The following is a 19,723-nucleotide window of genomic DNA, read 5'->3' as shown; positions in this document are numbered from 1 at the left end:
CCAGCGGCGCCCCCGCGCGGCCGCTCCCGGAACCGCCGCGCGAGGGGAGCGCGAGCGTGGGGCTCTCGGAGCGCGGGCTGGGGCGGCACCGGCAGCGACACCGACAGCGACACCGACAGCGACAGCGGCACCGACAGCGACACCGACACCGGCAGCGACAGCCACAGCAGCACCGGCACCGACACCGACAGCCACAGCAGCACCGGCACCGACACCGGCAGCGGCAGCGGCACTGCCCCTCCCAGGGAGCTGTAACTGCACGGAGGCCTCCCCTCAGTCTCCTCCAGGCTGAACGGACCAAGTGACCTCAGCCGCTCCTCGTACGTCTTCCCCTCAGGGCCCTTCATGGTCCTTGTGGCCCTCCTTTGGACAACCTAATAGCTCCTAAATGTCTTTCTTATATCGTGGTGCTCAAAACTGCACATAGCACTGGAGGTGAGGCTGCCCCAGTGCAGAGCAGAGCAGGGCAATCCCCTCCCTTGCCCGGCTGGCGATGCTGTGCCTGATGCACCCCAGGATAGAGTTGGCCCTCCTGGCTGCCAGGGCACTGCTGACTCAGATTCAACTTGCAAAATGGGGAGCAGGGTTTCATCTTTCCCAAGTCAGAGGGAGTCAGGGCTGGCAGGGACCTCTGGAGAGCAACCAGTCCTGCCCCGTGCCAGTGCAGAGCTGGTGCCTCTCCCTCATTGCCTGTGTCTGCATGTCATGGGTTTCAACACCAATTTTCCTCTTTCTTCTAATCTTTTAAGCTCTCAGTAACACTTTTCTTTTTGTCTAACTTCTTATGAGGTGTCTGGGATGTGTCATCACTAGCCCGTTTCTCATTACTCAGAGTCACCGAGCTGGGATGATCACACTTTCACTTTCTTTTTGCCAGTTGGTGCAAGATGGTACAGCTTTTGGGCATGATGCCTTAGGTCCTAAGGCATCAGGCACATCTATGCACCCCTTCTTTCTCCTCAGTAGTTTTTTCTAGGGAGGCAATTACGTATATCCACTCTCTTTTCCTTGTGTTGTATTACAAAGCATCTTTGCACCCACATTTTCCAAACTAGCTTGCCATTTAACACAGGCAGCCTCGTAAATCCACACACTGACCTTCCAAGGAGAAGCGCTCCCAGCTTTTCCCAAGTGCCCCAGGGAAGCACTGCTGCAGGGCTCTGGACCTTGCAAGGGCCGTGACACGGGGACACGGACCGTCATTCGCCCTACTGGGTGTACATGGACATGCATTTGCTCTACTGGGTGCTGCACCTCCTCCAAATAAATGATGTTTTCAAAATAGGGAAATAATTAGGAAGCTGTTAGACTCTTGCTGTTATTACTCCCTCAGGGAAATTGAGTTGGGTATGTTCAGAGACACCACCTCTGCACTTGTGAAAGGGCTGGCTGGGGCAGGTATATTTTTCTTATTTTTCCAAGGATAAGTGAGATTTAGCCCAGCAGTGAGGGTCGAGATGAAAGACAGAAGGATAGTAATGCCTAGACCTCTTTTTCCCCCTTTGGACATACTTTTCTGCAGCAGCCTGTCACAGCTGAAACAAATCTAGACCTCACTTGAACTCTGATTCTTAAGAGACATTGATAAAATACCTTCAAAAGACACCATGGGACCTGAAGCTCGTTGTGCTGCTAATGATCCTGGATGTGGCAGAGACATCAGGGCACAGGACACAATTCCCTGTCCCTCACTTTCCTGAGGCAGTAAACTGCTCATTGCTTTCTTTGTGCCAGCGGAGCTCCCTTTTTATCTCCTCCTCCCCTGCTCTTCCTTCCTTTGCTCCAGATATCAGTGCCCTTTTTTGTCAGATGGTCTAGCTGCTTACATAATCTAATTAAATTTATAAGTCGTTTTCTGCTGGTTTTCACCTTCAAGACTACTGCTGCTCTTTCAGGCCTGAAGAAGGGGCTTCTGCCCAAAAGCTTATCTGTCTCTTTTTCTCAGTGGCAGCTGGCCTGATAAAAGATATCCCCTCTTTTTACAAACCACAGTAGAAACAGAGCAACTTACATCTTCAGCAGTGTGTTAAGTGACAGGGGAACATTTGGCTCCTTCTACGTAGTGTAATATGCAGCTAAAAACATCCAGTTAGTAGGTGTGCTTCAATTTGGTTTTATTTTTGAGAGACTGTTCTAGAAAAATGGATATTTTTGCAGTAGTCCAGAAACCTCTTACAAATTCATCAGTTCACTCAATTCACTGAAGTCAGGGTAGAAACCCTTTAGCACAGTGTGAAGGCAGGTGGACCTTCAGGTTGCTTTGCCTTGCCTGTAGGTCTGTATTAAGAGTTGCAGGTGTAAAATGTGAGATGTCATTTAAAAATGCATCTTTTAAATGGGTCAAGGCTCCTGTGTGAACACCAGTTTGATGTGGAGTTAAGTTAAATCAGTATCAAGCTGAAGTTAGCACTGTTTTAATTGGCATAGGCTTCACTGAAGTACCAACGCTGAAATTTTCCTGTGATCCCATATAAACAGAGAATTATGTCATGGGCTGATACTTTGTGATGAATTAATTTGAAAATGCCTTTTTTTTTTTTTTTTTTCAGAAACTGGTAACATTTGAGAAAACCTTAGTGTTCCTCACCTTCCTTCTGTCCAGGTAGCCTCTTCAAGCACTTCTCATATCCAGCCAGAGTTGGATCCACATTTCAGAGTGATAGGTTAAAAATGTGGTGCTTCCCTCTCTCCCTCCACCTTTTTAGTTGCCAATTGACACCCAAAATGATGTGACAGGTTTTCCTGATAGTGCACCTCACCTTTGGTGTTGTGTAAATCCCAAAGGACTGATGGGAATCCCGTGGTTTTATTGATGAGTCTTCTAATACTATTTGAGGAGGATTTTCTGGGCAGGTGTCTGCAGAGTCTCACAAGAAGCCTTTCTCATGGAAGCCACACCTCAGATAGTTGTGAATTACTGCAGTGTTACTTCCATCAAGTGTTAGCATCTGGATATGGCTGTGCTCAACTAATTGTGTCTTGGATTAAAGTGCCAGATGACAGCTGATACTACACCGTTCTTTCCCTAAATAAACAGTATATTTTCAGCCTATTGTGGCAACTCCCATTGAGCTGTAAGAAAAGTGAGGAGGTCCTGCTTTCAGCTAAGTCTCCTGCAAGGTGCAATCAGTGGAAATAAAGCAGAGGTGAGGCTGGAGGAAGAGAGGTGATACTGGGCTGTGACATAAGGGATGGCACCAGTTCTAACCTTTGTAAAAGGCTGTGAAAGTCACATCATAGTGGTGATGTTTTACATCATTTGCTGGGTGTGGGGGAGAGCATCCTAAGTATATATATATACACACATATATATCTCCTGGTAGAAAGAAACTGGAAAAATGAAGATTAAAGGACTGAGCAAGCCCTGGCACTGCAGAGAGGCTGGCAGGACAGTCTGTGCCCAGTGCCCAGTGCCCCCTTCCCCAGTACATCTCCCAGCACAAAGGCTTTGGGAGAGAAAATGCATGATATGCCTGTGATCAGCTCAAATTTTTCTTCACAAATCTGTCTGGAATTTAGGACTGAAACAAAGAGCTGTGACTTTGTAGCCCCTCGTTCAACAAATGTTCAACAAACAGGTGGAAATTGTAGCTTTTAACTGGTTTCCTTCAAGTCCTTTCCCTGGGGCATTTCCAGGCAATAAAGATTTGATCATTATTTGCTACTCCTTCTTATTAATTGGGAATTGATCTCACAAAAACAGACCATCAGTTTGATTCTTTCAGGTGAATTCATTCAAGACTGGCTATATTCATGTTATGAATATAGCCAGTCTTCCAGTGCTTGGCAATCCTTCGACTGGTTTGGATCTCGAGCCAAAATTCATAATTTAGATTTGCATTGGCAGTGTACTAAGCCAGAATCCCAGATCCCAAGATTAGTATTTGAAAGAGTTGAGCTTTGATCATCAGTGTATCTTATCAGGTCAGATCTATTCACAAGTGATAGACCATGTTAGACTGGGCTAGATAGATGAAGATAGCCCGGACAAAGGCATCACTTTTAGAATGCAAGGAAGGTCTTCAGCAACAACCCCTCTTGCACTCAGAACAAATGCAGGTGTTCTTACCTTGGCATTTTCAGTATTTACAGTTCCTCTCCCTGCAGCTGGGACCCTGAGAGCTCTGTTTCTCTCGCTGGCCGCTGCACTTCTCCGAACAGACACAGAGGTCACTGCGCAGCCACAAACCCCTTTTACCTGTGGCACTGCTTGCACCAGGTCAGCTCACCCAAACCCTGCCCTGGGGGTGTGAGCTGTCAGCCGGCACTGCAACTGATACATTTCTAGGAAAAACAGGACTGCGATTCCCAGGTTAAGAACTATGAAGCAAGGTGCTGTCCACCTCTGATTTTATACTTGCTAACCTTATAAACATCCATGTGACTGAAAGGGCTGTGTAGAAAGGCCTGTGCCTGACCCTCGTGTCTGCTGCCAGTGTGTCCCACTGATGTGCTGAATGATGGAATAGAGGGTGCATTCATTAAAGTGGCAGTAACATTAGGATGGGAAGGACCACAAGGGTATTGGAGATTAAGACTGGAATTAAAAAGTGATCTTGACACATTGGACAAGTGGCCTGAATTGTTAGAAGGCATTTGGATGAGGTCAGCAGGTCAATGAGCAGTCAAACATTTACTAAAGGAAAATCTACCAAAAAGATGCAGCATAACATTCAAACAAGCCCTGAGCCACACACTGCTAGAAACTGAAATAGTGCATTGGGGAAGTGCTGCCTTATCCTGGTTCTGGTCCTCTGCTCTGTTGTAGGCTTCCGCTGCTGGCAAATGCCAGGGAACGCTGAGATGATGATGTGCTCCATATGGGTGGTCTGATGTCATGCTTGTGAATGCAGAGCAGAAATGATCAGCCACAGACACAGGACAGAGAACTGGGCAGCAGTTCTGCAGAAAAGATCTGGGATACTGGTGGATCCAAAGCTGAACAAGAATCATAGAGTCATAGAAATATTTAATTTGAAAAAGGCCTCTAAGATCATTGAGTCCAATCATTAACCCAGCACTGCCAAGTCCACCACTAAACCATGTCCCTGAGTGCCACATCTACATGTCTTTTAAATACTTCCAGGGATGGTGACTCAACTACATCTCTGGGCAGCCTGTTCTGGTGCTTGACCAGCCATTAGTGAAAAAAGAATTCCTAATGTCTGTTTCACCTGTTCTGAGAAAAGCCCACACCATATTGGAGTAGATAAGGGGTGATGTTATGCGTAAGAATCTTGTGCTGTTGCAGATATGAGGGGCTGAGCTCTGTTTTGTGGTGCTGGTACTTCCTGGAGCACTGACTCTAGCTTTAGCAACACACTTTGAAAAAGGTATGGACTGATCAGCAAGGGTTCACAAGAGCAGAGGGAATGAGTAGAAGGAATATGAGTTAATTTAGTTTGCTGTGAGGAAGTTGTAGATTAGGCATTGGAAATGCTTTCCAGTACAGGCAATAGAGAAGCAAGGAATAGGCTGTCTACCTAGTTCTCTGTCCCTGCAGGTTTTTGAGAATAATTTAGAAACCTGCCCGTGGAGATCAGAAAGCATGTTAGATCTGTCATTAATGACACAGATAATGGCTGATTCTGCCCCACAACAAAGGGACAGGCTGCCTCTAGATCCTTTTTAACCCTATTCATCACCAAGTGATTCTTAGATGAACTATGTGCTGTCATTTATACCTGTTTAGAGTGGTCACACAGTTAGGATAAAAATAATATCCTCATATCCCCATTCAGAATGAACAAGAGGGTTTGGAAAAGGGACGTTATGGGAGAGGAATGTTGTCCTGCATGGCAAGATGGGTCTGTGTGGAAATCGCATGTACACAAGGGAGAAGTATTCAGGTTCTGCAGTGCCCAGAGCTTTAATTTTAGTGAGTCCCTATTTTAGTCCTATTTAATATAATGTGGTAGAGTCCTTTGACTCAGATTAGAGGTGTGTTGCAGAAAGGGCTTCTTCCATGCCAAACCTCAGGCAAAGATGAGCAGGGATCTAATTTCTTGTGCTTGCTGGGACTCTGCTTAATCTGTGGGCAGTAAACATGGATGTCTCTCTGCAGAGATCCACTTTTACAGCAGAGTGAAGTTTTATAAAGTCATCCACACAAAAAAAAAGAAATTATCAGTACATGCCTGGCTGGTTCAATTATTTTGCAAAGAATGGGAGTGGAATTTATCCTATTTAACCTCCACAGCAGAGATAGATCATCAGTAAATCCCTTTGTTAAGTGAGCTCAAATGAACTTCTCATGGAGCAGGCGGGCCAGCTACATAAGGGAAAGGGAGCTGGAACTGCAGGCAGGGGAAGTGTCCTGCCCAGCAAGGGCTCAGCCTCATGGGGCCCCAGCCGGCCCGGCAGTGTGGGACCAATGTCTAAAGCCGCACCAGGGCTGGGATGAGCCAGACGTGGGGCCAGACACAGCGTGGCTGCAGCACAGCACAGGTAGGGAGCGAGGGACAGGCCTGGGCACAAACAGCTGCTGAGCCCTGGGAAGAGGGTCCCAGCAGGGCAGCTCATGGCTCCATCCCACACTGCAGCTGGTTTTACTGCAACGTGAGGCAAGGTTACAACTTCTATACACAGGCACCACCTCAAAGTTAGCCAGTATTTCTAAGGCCAACCTCTGCCCAGTTCTTCACCCTGAAGACATCTTCAGTTAACCTAGCGATCCCTGTCGAGAAGACTCAAAGAAGACATCATCCAACGAGCTCTCTGTTTTCGTGCCAGACTTAAGGCTTTCTCAACGCCTGTGCCAAGTAAGAGACACCCCACTAGATGGCGGGACAGGAGCTGGTGGATGGCAAGCAGGGCTCTGCTCACCTTGGTAGGAGGCCAGAGCTTTTTCCATTGCTGTTGGCATCATTCCTATGTCACCTGAAATGCCCCAGGACCAGCGCAAGTAAAATTCGATCTTGGGCCTGTAACTGATACAGCTGCTCTGGGCTCCTGGCCAGCTGGATGCTGCACACAGATACCATTCACTTCAAATAATTAGCATCCACATGTAATGAGCTGGAGTCTGTTGAGTTCTTAACTGTTACAGGGGCTAATGCTGCCATGCTAAACTCACTCAGTTGCCATTTTTCAAAATGGCATTTGCTTCAGAAATGTTATGAAGCCTGAAATTGAATTCTGCCATTTTAATCCATCTCTATGTGCTTTTTGGGTCATTGTCAGTGTCAGTCTTGTCAATAGCGAAATAATCATCGGAGCACTCAGCATGTTAATGGTGTTATCCCTAGGACTTTGACACTACCAGCAGGTAACACAGTTACATTTAGACAGCAATCTTTGCTGCAGATGCTCCAGGAAAATGGCAGGATTTAATATCCATTATAAGGAAATGGTAGATGAACCTTTTGGTCTCTCAGTTGTGCAAAGCTTCACTTTAAAATACTGTAGGGGACAGCAGGCAACAGGACTAAAAGATTCCATTTTGGAAAACAGCTTCTTAAATGGCAATCCAGTAACTTGAGATCATAACACATGTCAGCTGGAAATACAAAGCTGCTTCATTTTCAAAGATCTCAAGACCGATATTTATTATTTTCTGATAAGAATTTTGTGTCCACTGCATTCCTCCCTGCCGTGAAAATCAAGAAGGGACTTGAGTGACACAGGATATGTTGGACACTTAGGAGGTATCTCTCAGCTTCTGAGTGATTTTGAATTGCTCTGGTTTCTATTGTTTTAGAAAGGTACAGCAGCACTATAGGAGCCATTCCAAAATAGGGAATTTTAACAGAACGATGAGAGAAGCAGCTGTTTGCCGATTCTCCCCACAAATATGCTCCAAGGAAATAGGGAATGATCTGTTTATCTATCTGTGAGATGGCTGATAATCTGAGGCACTTCAAGATAAGGGTAGAAAAGGACCTTGAGAGTTCAGTCAACCAGTCTTCTTTCATCAGGGGGATTAGTTAGACATGCACTTCTCTGGGGAGATGTTTGCTTACCTTGTTTTTCAGATCTCCTGGTGCTGGAGATTTCCATCATCCTCTGCAGAACAAACGTTTACTGAAAAGGGACCTGGGTTCTACCATTCCCCTGTGAGTGTTGCAAATATAGGATGGATCATAACCTGTATTAGTGTGGATTTAGAGGTTTGTCTGATGCTCAGATCCTTACGGAACTCATTCTACATGGACACTTGGCTACACAATTTCTGTATTTATTAAAAAACCCCAACTATATTATTTGTCAGTACTTTCACACAGGATGAGCTGGGGTGTTCCTCACTGTTTGGTTCCTTCACTGGGTCAGTGGGCACATGCAAGTCTCTCTCCATGGCTGTGATACTGTAGGTAGAGAGGAAAAATGGAAGAACCAGCTCATCTTATGTATTTCTTCAGGAACTTTACATTTAAAAAAGCAATTTAGCTAATGAATACAATTCAGGGCAGAGTTGCCTGAAGTGATAATAGATACTTCTGTGAAAACATAAGAGCAGCTCTTAGTGCTGATCACATGACTAAACTGTTAATGAAATTTTAAGAAGGAAATGGAGAATAAAACCAGAAACATCCCCACCATATGTCTGTATACACACACACAGAGTAAATGTATATATATATATATATATATATATATATATACATATATACACACACATACACGCACACATACATTTTGTATATAATTGCTGTATGCCCAAATGTCAAAAGCCATGTGCAGGCATGGCCTCCCAGAGTCAAAAAGGGATGATGAAAGTAGGACCAGTACCAAGAAGAGAGGCAAGGAGCAAAATATTAATCTGGAAAAGGACACAGCAACTTTAAAAAGAGATATCTTGGGTGGTGGGTGTGACAGCAAGCTTTGAAATCAGCAGCAGAGCTGAGAAAAAAGAGACTGACTATTCACTGTCTATCAGCAGACAGGAAATATGGGTACATCAAGAAAATGATGGGGCGACAGTTCAGAAGAGTCAAAAGAAGGCTCCTTTTAACACCCTGTGTGTAGTTACCCTGTGAAACTTACTGCTTGAGGGTGGATGCCAAAAGTTTAGATTATTGCAAAAGCAATTTAAAAAAATTGCAGAAGGGGCTACTAAGCCCTCCTGGCTCAGGAAGAAGCCCTACAGCCAAGGACTGCTGGAGCTCAGGAAATTTAACACTGAGATGTTGCTGTTCTCTGCATAGATTTGTATGTTTTTCAGGAAGGAGTTTGGAAGAGATCTCTGTATCCTTGAATGCCCTTTATTAATTGTCAGTCATATGCAGCCTTAGGGGAGAACATTTCTAGAAACATTGAGGGGGAAAGAAAGTCCTAAGGAGGCTAGGGAATCATCTCTGGCTCTTTCTCTGCCCTGAAATAGCCCCTGACAAACTGTGGGCCATGCTGAGGTGAGGGAGGACTGCTGCCCATTCTTCCTCACTAGCTCCCAGCTATGCCAATTACATTAACTGCTGCCCTGAGGATTTCTCCTCATCTGATTCTGCTGTCTTACGGTTCTGACCTGGTTTTGACATTTCAAAGAGCAAGTAAAACCCTCCTCACATGTGACAGGTGGTTTAGCTGCCACCAGCTTCCTTACTGTTTAATGACTGTGCTCAAATACCCAGCCAAGGCAGTGTTGGATATCCCTGAGTAAGCGAAGGATTGCAGAGGTGCTGTGAGGTCAGGCTGCCTCATTTCAGCAGTGCCAAGAAATCACATCCACACTCCCTTGTGCAGCCACAGGCCCCCTCTGTGTGTCTCATTTCTAAGTTGTTCTGCAATGTGGTCCAATCCTGTGTTCCTCCAGCTGTGGCTCATCAGGCATTAAACCACAGCAAGTTTCCTGTCTGGGACATCCTGACATACATGAACATGTCCACCCACAAACATGTACATGTGTACAAGCAAAGTGCATCGGGACGTAGAAAAGACATTGATGCACATCCAAAGTGGAGCACACATATTTTTCTGCTGTAAATAACAACCACTGTGGCCATGGTGCACACAGTGCCTGTTAAGTTTGGACTTGTTTTTCCTGAAAGGTCATGCTGCCCTTCAGCTTTGAGAAGCTCAAGAGTGTGTGTGGGAGCACAGTACACACCTGTGAGGCAACACAGAAATTCCTGTGTGTCAAAACTGGTGCTTACAGCCTCTCCTCTCTGCAATGGCAGTCCGTGCATAACCCTCTTGTCTCAGATTCTCCATGTGTGAAATGAGGCTAGTAATGTTTATCCACCTACTGCGAGGCTTGGTAGAACAAATCACTACTGCTCTATGGGGATAGGAAACCAGGAAGAAATCCCACTGAAAAAATTAATACATACGGGAGCAAGTGAATGCAGAGGAAGGAGGGAGGTGCGGGGGCGTAGCTCTTACAGCACAAAGCAAATGATTCTCCTCTGAGAACAGCATGAATATGGAAACCATGCAACAGATGTCCTAAGCTGAACATCAGATATATGCAAATTACTCTGCTCATCTTTTTGGTGTATTTTCTCACTATTCACGAATGGGTTTGTGCTGAACATCCTAGAGAGAAGCTGCTTTTGGGGAGAGTGGGTGTTGCAGACACAGGGTGAGAGCTTGCAGGGTGTGATGTGTTGGTGGTGCCCAGAGCTGTGCTGGGCCCCTAAACAGCAGAGTAGAAATTGGCTTCTGCTTCAAACTCCTCTGAGGCAAGGCAAAGGGGTGAGCTCCAGCCAGGCACATAAGAGCAATGCCATGGAAATGGGGATAGTTTTTCTTTCTTTCTATTAATCTGAGTTTATTATCCACTGCTTTGGATTTCTGCTGGTGGCCAGTGCTATTTAAAGACTTGGCCTTCATCCAAAGCCCTCACTCGCATGCTTCGCACAAGAAACACAGACAGAAAAATAGCAATTTCTCCATTAGTTCATTGAACAGGTCTGCTGCTGCTGAACACAAAAAGCACCATTTCAGTTTCTACATGCAGTCCTGTTTATAAGCAAGCTGCCTCCCTGAGGAACAACCTGATCATTTGTGGGTGTCTTTACTACCTGGAGTCTGACCTAGGCAGACAAAGGCTCAGGACATGATTTTTATTTGCAATTTTTTTTTTTTTAGTATTTCACATGAAAAGTGCAAATATAAAGGCTGAGCCTTCTGATTTTTGTAGCCCACTGAAAATTAAGGACCAGGAAAATTCTTTTCATAATTTCTTTGATTCCTGATTATATTCTCCATTCCTGAACACAATCATGATGGTTGGTAGCTATATTAACCAAATGTGTTTCTTCATTCATAGATTCTCTTGTGGTGTGTCATAGGTTAGCAAGCATAGTCCCGGAAGGGATGTCCTTGCTAAGGGGTGCTTACAGTTTCCTCTGGGACCTGATAGAACCTATCAGCTGGCCAGTTTGAATATGGACAATTCTCTAAGCCACTTAAAGTTGTGACCACCTCTGTGATCCACACTTAAGAATAGACAAACCCCCCCCCAAGCTCTCTCTCGTTTCCGGCGCTAGGACAGGTGGCTGCGGGCCCCGTGTGGGGGCCAGCGGGGCCGGCCAAGCCCTGCTTGGGCCAGGCTGGGCCGGGCCACGGCCATCCTGAAGCCATGGACCTGTTCCAGCCGTGGAACCCCCCCACTGCCTTGCCGTGGGCAGCCGGAGCGGCTCGGCTCTCCCCCCTCTCCACTGCGATAAGAAAAATTCAACATTCCAGCTGCAAAGCTGCAAGGCCGAGGTGAGATTAACCCTTTTACTGCTGTGAAGAGCTGAAAACCTGAGGGAAGAGAGAGAGGAGATGCTTAAAGCTGAAATTCTGTTGTGAAGCTATGATATATCAGAGTATCCCGTTGTAATTTCATGAAGATATGGGGGGTGGAGTGTTCAACTTGTGAGCAAAAGCACCTGCGCTGAGATAGGCAGATGCTGACGCAGCTGTAATTTCATGAGAAGTTTGGACAGGGAGAGATGGACCAGATGAGGACTTTTGCTCCAAACGGGAAAGGAGAAAACCTCAGTTCCTAGAGATGAACCTGATGAGGACTTTTGCTCCAAATGGGAAAGGAGAAACCTCAGTTCCTAGAGATGCTCCCAGAGATAGTCCTAACAATGAAGATGATGAAGACCCTTTGCTCCCAGGGAAGGAGAAGGGCCTCTGTTTTTGTTTCTGAACGGCTCAACCTTAAAACTGTACCCCAAAAAACTTCAAGAGTGGACCCTCGAACGCGGGAAAACCAATTGCTATCTGTGTGTGACCTTGAACAAGCTGCAAGTCGGGGGAAGGGACTCACATGCAGGCAGAGAGACTCCTCTTCCTAAATGGACTGAACAATATTTGGAAGTGGGCGGCTGTCTCGTTGTGATAATGTTTTCATAGCATGAGCAAGAAGAGACTTCTCTTTCTAAAAGGACTAAACAAGGTTATCATGGAAGTGGTAAACAGACTGAACATCTCAAGGGTTGTCTTTTTACATTGTCAGTGGGAGAAGGGAGGAAGGTGGGGGGAGGAGGAGAGTTCTGAAGGTGGTATAATTTTTTTTTTCCCTTCTTTTAGGTCTGTTAATAAACTTCTTTATATTCTTTCAAGTTTGGTGCCTGCTTTGCATTTCTCCTAATTCTTATCTCACAGAAGATAAACAGTAATGAGTATTTTAGACCAAACCACTACACTAAATTGGTGTTTCCGCCCGGTTACAAACCGAACCCACGACATGGTGTAATGCAGTCATAACAAATTATTACTTATTTCCATGGGTAGGGAAATAAGTAAACTGTGGAGATCATGGGTATTCAAGATGTATAGTGAGAACCTGAGATCTTGCCATGGTAATAATATTTCAGTGGTGCTGATGCTGAAGTTTGGCCCAAGTTACAAAATGTTAACGTTGAAAGAGAAGCATGAAAAAGGGCTGGGTTTTGGACTGGCAGTGGGGAAGTCCCATGCCCCAGCCCTGCTGGAGCCATGCTGCTTTCTAGGGTGTTCAGGGCTAAGTCTGTAAGTACGTTTTTAGGAATCAAAGTACTTTTCTGATTCCCAGCAGAGGCAGGGGCTTCCTGTGATGCTCAGGTCTTGTTCTTGGCCCTCAATTTGGATTTCCATTTTTTGGTTTCAGTCCCTTTATTCATAATATGTACATGTGGGCAGTAACAGACCACAAAGAAATACCCTGAAGAGTCATTGCTAACAGCTCAGAAGTGCAGTCTATGGGATGAGATCCCTTTAAGGCCTCCAGGAAGAAGGCTGAGTATTACAAAGCATGTAAGAATTGCACCCCCTTGTTCAAGCCTAGTTGCAGAGATGTGAACAGCTTCAGGCGCTGTTACATCCTTTTTTCACAGTCAGTGCAATTTCAGTCATATTCTGAAGTCCTTTATTTGTTCATTTATACCATTAATGTGAAGGACCTAATAGCTTAAAAAATGTAACAAGGAATAGCCACGAATTTACCAGAAAGGCACAGAGAGGCGAAAGACAGACTTGTCATATCACCACAACATTTAAACCATATATTATCATCTATATATATATATTTCCAAGATTAAAAATTATATAAAAATGCACACAATGTTAACTACTGTTAGCTAATATAATAAATAATTTTTATATGAAAAATATGAAATCTACAGACTGTATATACAGCATACCTGGAGGTGCATATTGAACTCATGGAGAAAGTACTTCAGTATTTTAATACAAATGTCCAGTAGATATCTGAGAGCTAAAGACTGTTGAATACATGTGTTCTGGTTTTGCCTGCTGTGTGATACAGCAGTAGTATTGACATGGCTGTAGTTGTTACATTTTTTAATCATGTAGTTCATAAGACAAGCGCTGTGATTTTCAATGCAATGTTTTATTTTCCATGCTCTGGCAAGTGACATCATAGCTTTGTTCTGACTTAGTTCAAACACCAATTCTTATGTTAATAGTGAATATTAAGAGGAAATGAAACATTAATGTAATTGCAGAAATGAAAGGCAGAAAAGAAAATAATTATATTTTAATACATGGGTGCAGAGTGACCCCTCAGTAAGGTCACACTGCCTGCACTGGCTCCTGTCTGTGGTCAGGAAAGGTCTCTGGGAGCTGGTTTTGGAACCTGGCACAATCTGGCTCTGTCATGTGCTACTTGGGGGAAAGTTCAGACGTTCAAATCTGGGTTTAAAAACAGAGGCAGTGAGAACTAAGATGCAGTTCTGACAGAGGAGATTTAATATAATCTTTTTACCTTGTCCAGGAGCTCTTGTCCTACAGAGCTCCTGACTGTCCTTTCGGCTGTACTTTTTAAGGTTCATGTTTGCAAGCACCTCTTCAAATATGAAGTAAGGTTGGGAGTGGGGTGGAGAGTATCTATATTTGTGTGGGTGTTCTGCGATGGAAAACATTTTAGTCTATGCTCCAGAAGATTTTAAAATTGAGACATACTGGAGCCAAGCTGGATCAATGTTTATGTATGAGTAAAACCAGCCAATCTCAGTCATCAAAAATTTGGAGTGACTACAGCTGCGCCTTGCACCATTGACTCCTCACCCCAATGGCCCCAGTCAACTTGAATCAGCAGAGCAGAGTCTCTGTGAGCTCAGAGCACTGTTGGAACACACATCTCTGTATTTACAGTGCCATCCCAAGTGTCAGTGTCACAAGATGTCTTTAGGTGCAATGTACACTAGAGAGGATCATCTGCTTCATAAATTCAGCCACATCTTTTGCAGCAGCACCTTAAGTGCTAGTGCACATAGAGTATTTTGACGTTACTGTATCTAGCCTAATATTGGAAGATCAGACCCTTGGTTTAGGATGAGCAGTCGGTCCCCTTGCAAGAATATTTTGCTCTTGATTTTCATTCAAGGCTTTTCCCCCCATTTTTGCTACAAAAAAGTAATGGCCTGATAACATTACAAAATAATAACTTGTCTCCCACCACCACCCTCTGAGACTGAATTTCTGGCTTTTCAAGAATTTTCATAGTACATTGCTCACAAGGCTAAGAGAGATCAGCTGAAACTTGGAGGCAAACCTAGGTCTGATTAATGAGCCTGTAATTCATTAACATCTATATGGCCATTTGTTTCAGTGCATTTGAAGTAAACAAAACAGGGAAAATAAAGGAGAAAGAACTGAATGTCAGTGAGAAACTCCAGGGCCTGATGCCATTGCCACTTGTCAGCAAATGGCAAATACCTCCAAACCTTGGAAATGCACTCTGGGGTTGCTGGAACAGTTGAGAGAGTGGATGGGAGCAAGAATGCTGTGGCCTGTCTGAACAATTGTTTTCCAGAAAACTGATGTATTTTGCAGTGGATTTAGAAGATTTAACAAGAAAAAACCAAAAAGCTATTCAGTTGAGCTTTCTGGGTAAACTGATTTTTTGACCAAGAATGTTAATTATGAAAATGCAAAAATGTTGCTCATTGTTTCTAATACAAAACAGCAAAACAAAAAATCTGTGGCACTGGCAGAACAGCTTTGATTTTAAGAGTCCTGATTCTGATTTTTCTGCTGCAAGAAGTCCTGCACTTCTGAAAGCACGCCTAGAATTCATTCCTAATGCTGTCCTCCTGCAGCATGTAAAGGAAATTTTGAAGGTCTCTGCTGCTGCAGCTCTGTCTCCTATCACGATTGCTAGGGGATTACAGCACAGTGCAGAGTTTAAGAAAATTCTTAGAACTGTTTCTGGGCTGGTATCCAGAAGCCTGTGTTTGGCTAAGTTTAGAGGGCTTTTGGGACACAACTAATCTGATACTTGAAACCCATGAAGTCAGGCGTGTTAACTTTTACATGGAAAAGACAGACACATAACTATGTGCTAACATGGTCAGGTGAGCTCTGTTTGGGAGCTAATTCCTTCTGCACTGGTGACGTGGACAGTGCTTAAACTAAGATCATTTTTGCTGATTAGAGACTTGCTGAGCTAATTGAATGAGCTCTGTTCAGATAAACCAGATGGAGCTGCAGGAGTCTGCACACCATTGTTATTTTCCCCATCGAGTCTTTAACCACACCATTTAAATGCCTCTACTTTGTGCTGGATTGTATGGAGTGAGTAAGATCATCTCTACTGTACTCACTCTTTCACCTCTCCTATTGCTTTCAGATGCTGTATACTTACTGATCAAAAGCCATTTTCTGGGGTTACCCTATTTCTGGAACTGCTTTTGTACTTCAAGGCTTTAGAAATACAGAACAGCCTGTTTATAATCTCCAAAATTCAATGTTACAATGGAGTCTGCAGTGAAAATCAACATCAGAAAAAAGTGCTGTCATTTATATATTGCTGAGATACATTTGGGAAAAAGTTGTGTAGCTTCTATAGTTACCTCATTTTCATACACATACAATTACCTCCATTATAGAAGCCTTTCAGGTAGGGATCTAATTTAAGATATAGAAATAATAAAAACAGTGGATCTTTTGAAATCACATAAAATCCAGGATGTGTAAGATCTACAAGAGGTGGGCTAGTTTCCTATAAAATTTACAGATATTACGAACCCACAAAGTTTAACTCCATCCAGGGGGAAGTATATCATCTATTGCTAAGTCCTGTGCTCCAAGCAGCCTGGAAGGATGGCCATGCTGGATGTCCTGATGTGTGACTGCATAGTGCTGTGATCTTCCAGGATCCCTCAACACCTCCTCCAGAGGTGGAGACAATCACTCAATCTCCAGACACCTTCCTTGGAACATTTCTTCTCTCAGAATCCTGAAAGCGTCAGAAGTAGCTTTCACCTGTAAAGCTTTCCTCTGGAACAAGCTACCTAGATGTCTTTGTCCTCGTGGCAACTATTACTGAAGTGGCAGCCTATCTGTTTTCAAAGCACCACTTACTTTTTTCACTTACAAAAAACCCTCTTGTCATTTCAGACAGTCTAGCACCAGTAAAACCTTCTGCACAATTTATACAGGCCTGTTCTCCTCATGTCTCTTTGTCTCAGCCTTCATTTGCACTATCTTCTCTTGTTCATCTTTGTTCCTTTTAATTGCTTTTTTGTCTCTCCCTGTCTTCTTTCTGGCTTTGCATTTGAAATGAAAAGCAAGGAAGTTTGTAGGCTGGTTCTTTGATTAGGCAGGACTGGATTCCCCATGGCCTTAGAGCTGAAACAAGGCCAACCCGGCTTTGGCATGAATTAGACTCTGCATTTTTAGCTGTATTGTAGGAGTCCATCCAAAGTTCTTCAATGAGGATTTACAAATGATCCAGCTGGCAGCCTGCAGGCTGCAAGGTGGCTCTGCCTTGCCTCTGTTCTCTGGCCTTGAAGGTCAGAAAAAGTTGTTAGCACACTGTGTGAAGTCCAGGCATTAGTGCCACCTCCTGCTCTTGCTGCGAGCAAGACAGGAGGCCAGAGGAATTAGGATGGGGTGGGTGTTAAAGGCAGGATGCATACTGCAACCCCTCAAGAGTTTTTGCTCTCCCAGGTACTTGTGGCTAAATCCTCTGAGATGCTGAGACATTCTAATATTTCAACGCTTCCAACAGGATGAACCCACTTCAAGTCATGCACTCCTTCTTCTTCCGTTACATTGGTGCTGCTGTCAGCGTGAAGGAAGTTCAGCTCCATCAGCTGGCAGAAGCCTGGGGTTTGATGGGTGCATTCTGTAGTTAGTGAGTTGAACCCACTCATGAGTCAGATGAGAGCAATCACCAGCCTGAGCAAAGGGCCAGAACTGCATCTGGGAATGGGAGGGGAATGTGGGAAGGTAAGTGAGCATCTGCCTTTGTGGCAGTGAGCTGCTACATCAGTGCTGCCTTGCTGCAGAACAAAGCCCCTTGTTACAGCTGTGAGGCACATTGCTCTGCTCCCTGGTGCTGCCTCCTAAGGCATGAGCCATCCAAAATCTGGCATCCACTGAACCAAGTGTAGGGAAGGATAGCTGTGGGAAATAGAGGGACATGAACATGTCAGCTGCCATGATTTGTGGAAACGCAGGACGTCTGTCACGGCAGGCTGTGCTTCTTTAGCCCCTGGAAAACAATTGTTTTCCCACTCTGCCAGGCTTTGTTACTAGGAGCCAGTGGAGATGTGTGTTCCTACCCATGACCACTGCTTTGCAGCATCAGCAAGGAATCCCACTGCATACTAAAGGTCCTGAGAGACTTGTTCAGGATGTGGTTTTTGTGACAGACAACTACCACAAGGACAAAATCCTACAGCTGTTTTCCCCTGCTGTGCAGAATAACCCATCTTGCCCAAGGTTAATAGCAGTCAGCTCATCTCAGCCATACATGGTGTTACTTCTGGTGTTGTCATCCTGTGGATCAGCAGGCCTGCAAAGCAAGAGAATACTTCTCCAGAAAGCATCCTGCCTTTTCAGAACTTTTAATTAAGAAAATAAAAAGTTACTTAAATGCTTAATTTTACAAAATTTTATAAAGTACATTTTTAAATTTAAAAGGAAGGAAATGGTATTCAAGTGCTGATACCAAAAGCTAGGTTACCCAAAGCCAGGCTGGGGTAACCAGAAGAAAAGCTGGATTATTTGGGTAATGATTTAATGCAAGGCATTCTGTAAACACTAGAAGAAAATAATCAAAACTTGAGAATCAGGAAAGAGAATAGTGGGGCTCCTTTAAGAAGTAATAGCACTGAAAGCTTGAAATTTTTCTATGTAGGCAGTTCTGTGTTCTGATCAGCCTAAATCCTGCACTGTGAAGGATGTGGCTTGGGCTCACCTGCCAGGACATCTCTCTGACCATTGTCTTGTTTGAGTCACATTCCTGTTACTGTAGAACTACTTCAACTGCAACTCTGCTTTCACAGGATAATCTAGTCCAAATATGTATTTTCCCCAGCAGATGCTTCCACAAATATATGTTTCCCCCAACAGATGCTCCCTACTATCCCTGGATATTGAGTACTGCCAGTAAGGGGGGTACTGAAAGTGGCAGAAAACATACCATATGTGAGATGTTATTTGGTGTCATGTCAACCTCTCTGTCATTCATTCAACATTGAATCATCTCCCTTGTGGAAAAGATTAGGCTGTATCTTATACCGTATTCTGTCTTGTTTTTAGTAGGACATAGAAAAATGTTTGCTCTCCTTTGTGTTGCATCTACCAGCGTTTAAACTGTCATTGTTTCTTCCAGTTGCTACTTTGTTTAGTGCAGTGCCATGTTGGACAAAAGCCTCTGTGAAGCAACTGTGACTGATCTTTATTTAGTAAGGATCTGGAAGATTACCTGTTGATGTTGGAAAGTATTCTGTAGTAGTGAAAAGCCTCCTATAGTGCCTTCCTATCTGAGCAACTTTAGCAGCTCTTCATTTGCTCATTTAAATGACATCAAACCCAACACTGTGACGTCCATAGGAGTTATTATCTCTGTATGGAGTCTCAGAAAAGAAGAGAAATCAATTTCCCAGGACCTGCTGCAAGATTGCAACACTTTCAGAAAATTTTGTTTAGTTTACAAGTTTGCATTTACTAGAACTGCCTTGCTGGGACCTTATCCTGTGTGACTCTCATCCACTCAAAGCCTAGAACTGTCCTAAGTTACTTCACCCTCAAAGCCTGGACCTGCCCTCTGTTCCTTCACCCTTTACCCATTAAAAACAAATAACATGACCCTTTTATATCCACAAAACAATGACACGGTAAAGACCTTTGACTCCTGCCAATGCCAGAGCCCAAATCAGATTATAAAAAAATATTTATTAAAAAAGGTTACAAAATAACATTTACTGTTACTCGTGATTTCACTTTCCTTTCTCCTTGACCTCTGCACAGTAGTGTTTGTTACTAAGTTAGAAACTTCAGTTGTTTTGTCATTGTACATGACATATGCTAGCAGCTGGAGGAGGAAATGTTATTGAAT

At 44.1% G+C, this 19,723-nt stretch overlaps 1 long non-coding RNA gene across 1 annotated transcript; it reads left to right on the top strand.

Moving 5' to 3' along the window:
* The first annotated feature begins 40 nt into the window (after positions 1 to 40).
* Positions 41 to 3,657, top strand: LOC125322145. The gene is made up of 2 exons (XR_007201869.1): positions 41 to 320; positions 2,550 to 3,657. It is a non-coding gene; the product is annotated as an uncharacterized LOC125322145 (long non-coding RNA).
* The last annotated feature ends 16,066 nt before the right edge of the window (positions 3,658 to 19,723 follow it).

Source organism: Corvus hawaiiensis, chromosome 2, assembly GCF_020740725.1.
Source record: "Corvus hawaiiensis isolate bCorHaw1 chromosome 2, bCorHaw1.pri.cur, whole genome shotgun sequence".
NCBI classification, from domain to species: Eukaryota; Metazoa; Chordata; class Aves; order Passeriformes; family Corvidae; genus Corvus; species Corvus hawaiiensis.
This window is presented reverse-complemented; position numbering and strand designations above follow the sequence as displayed.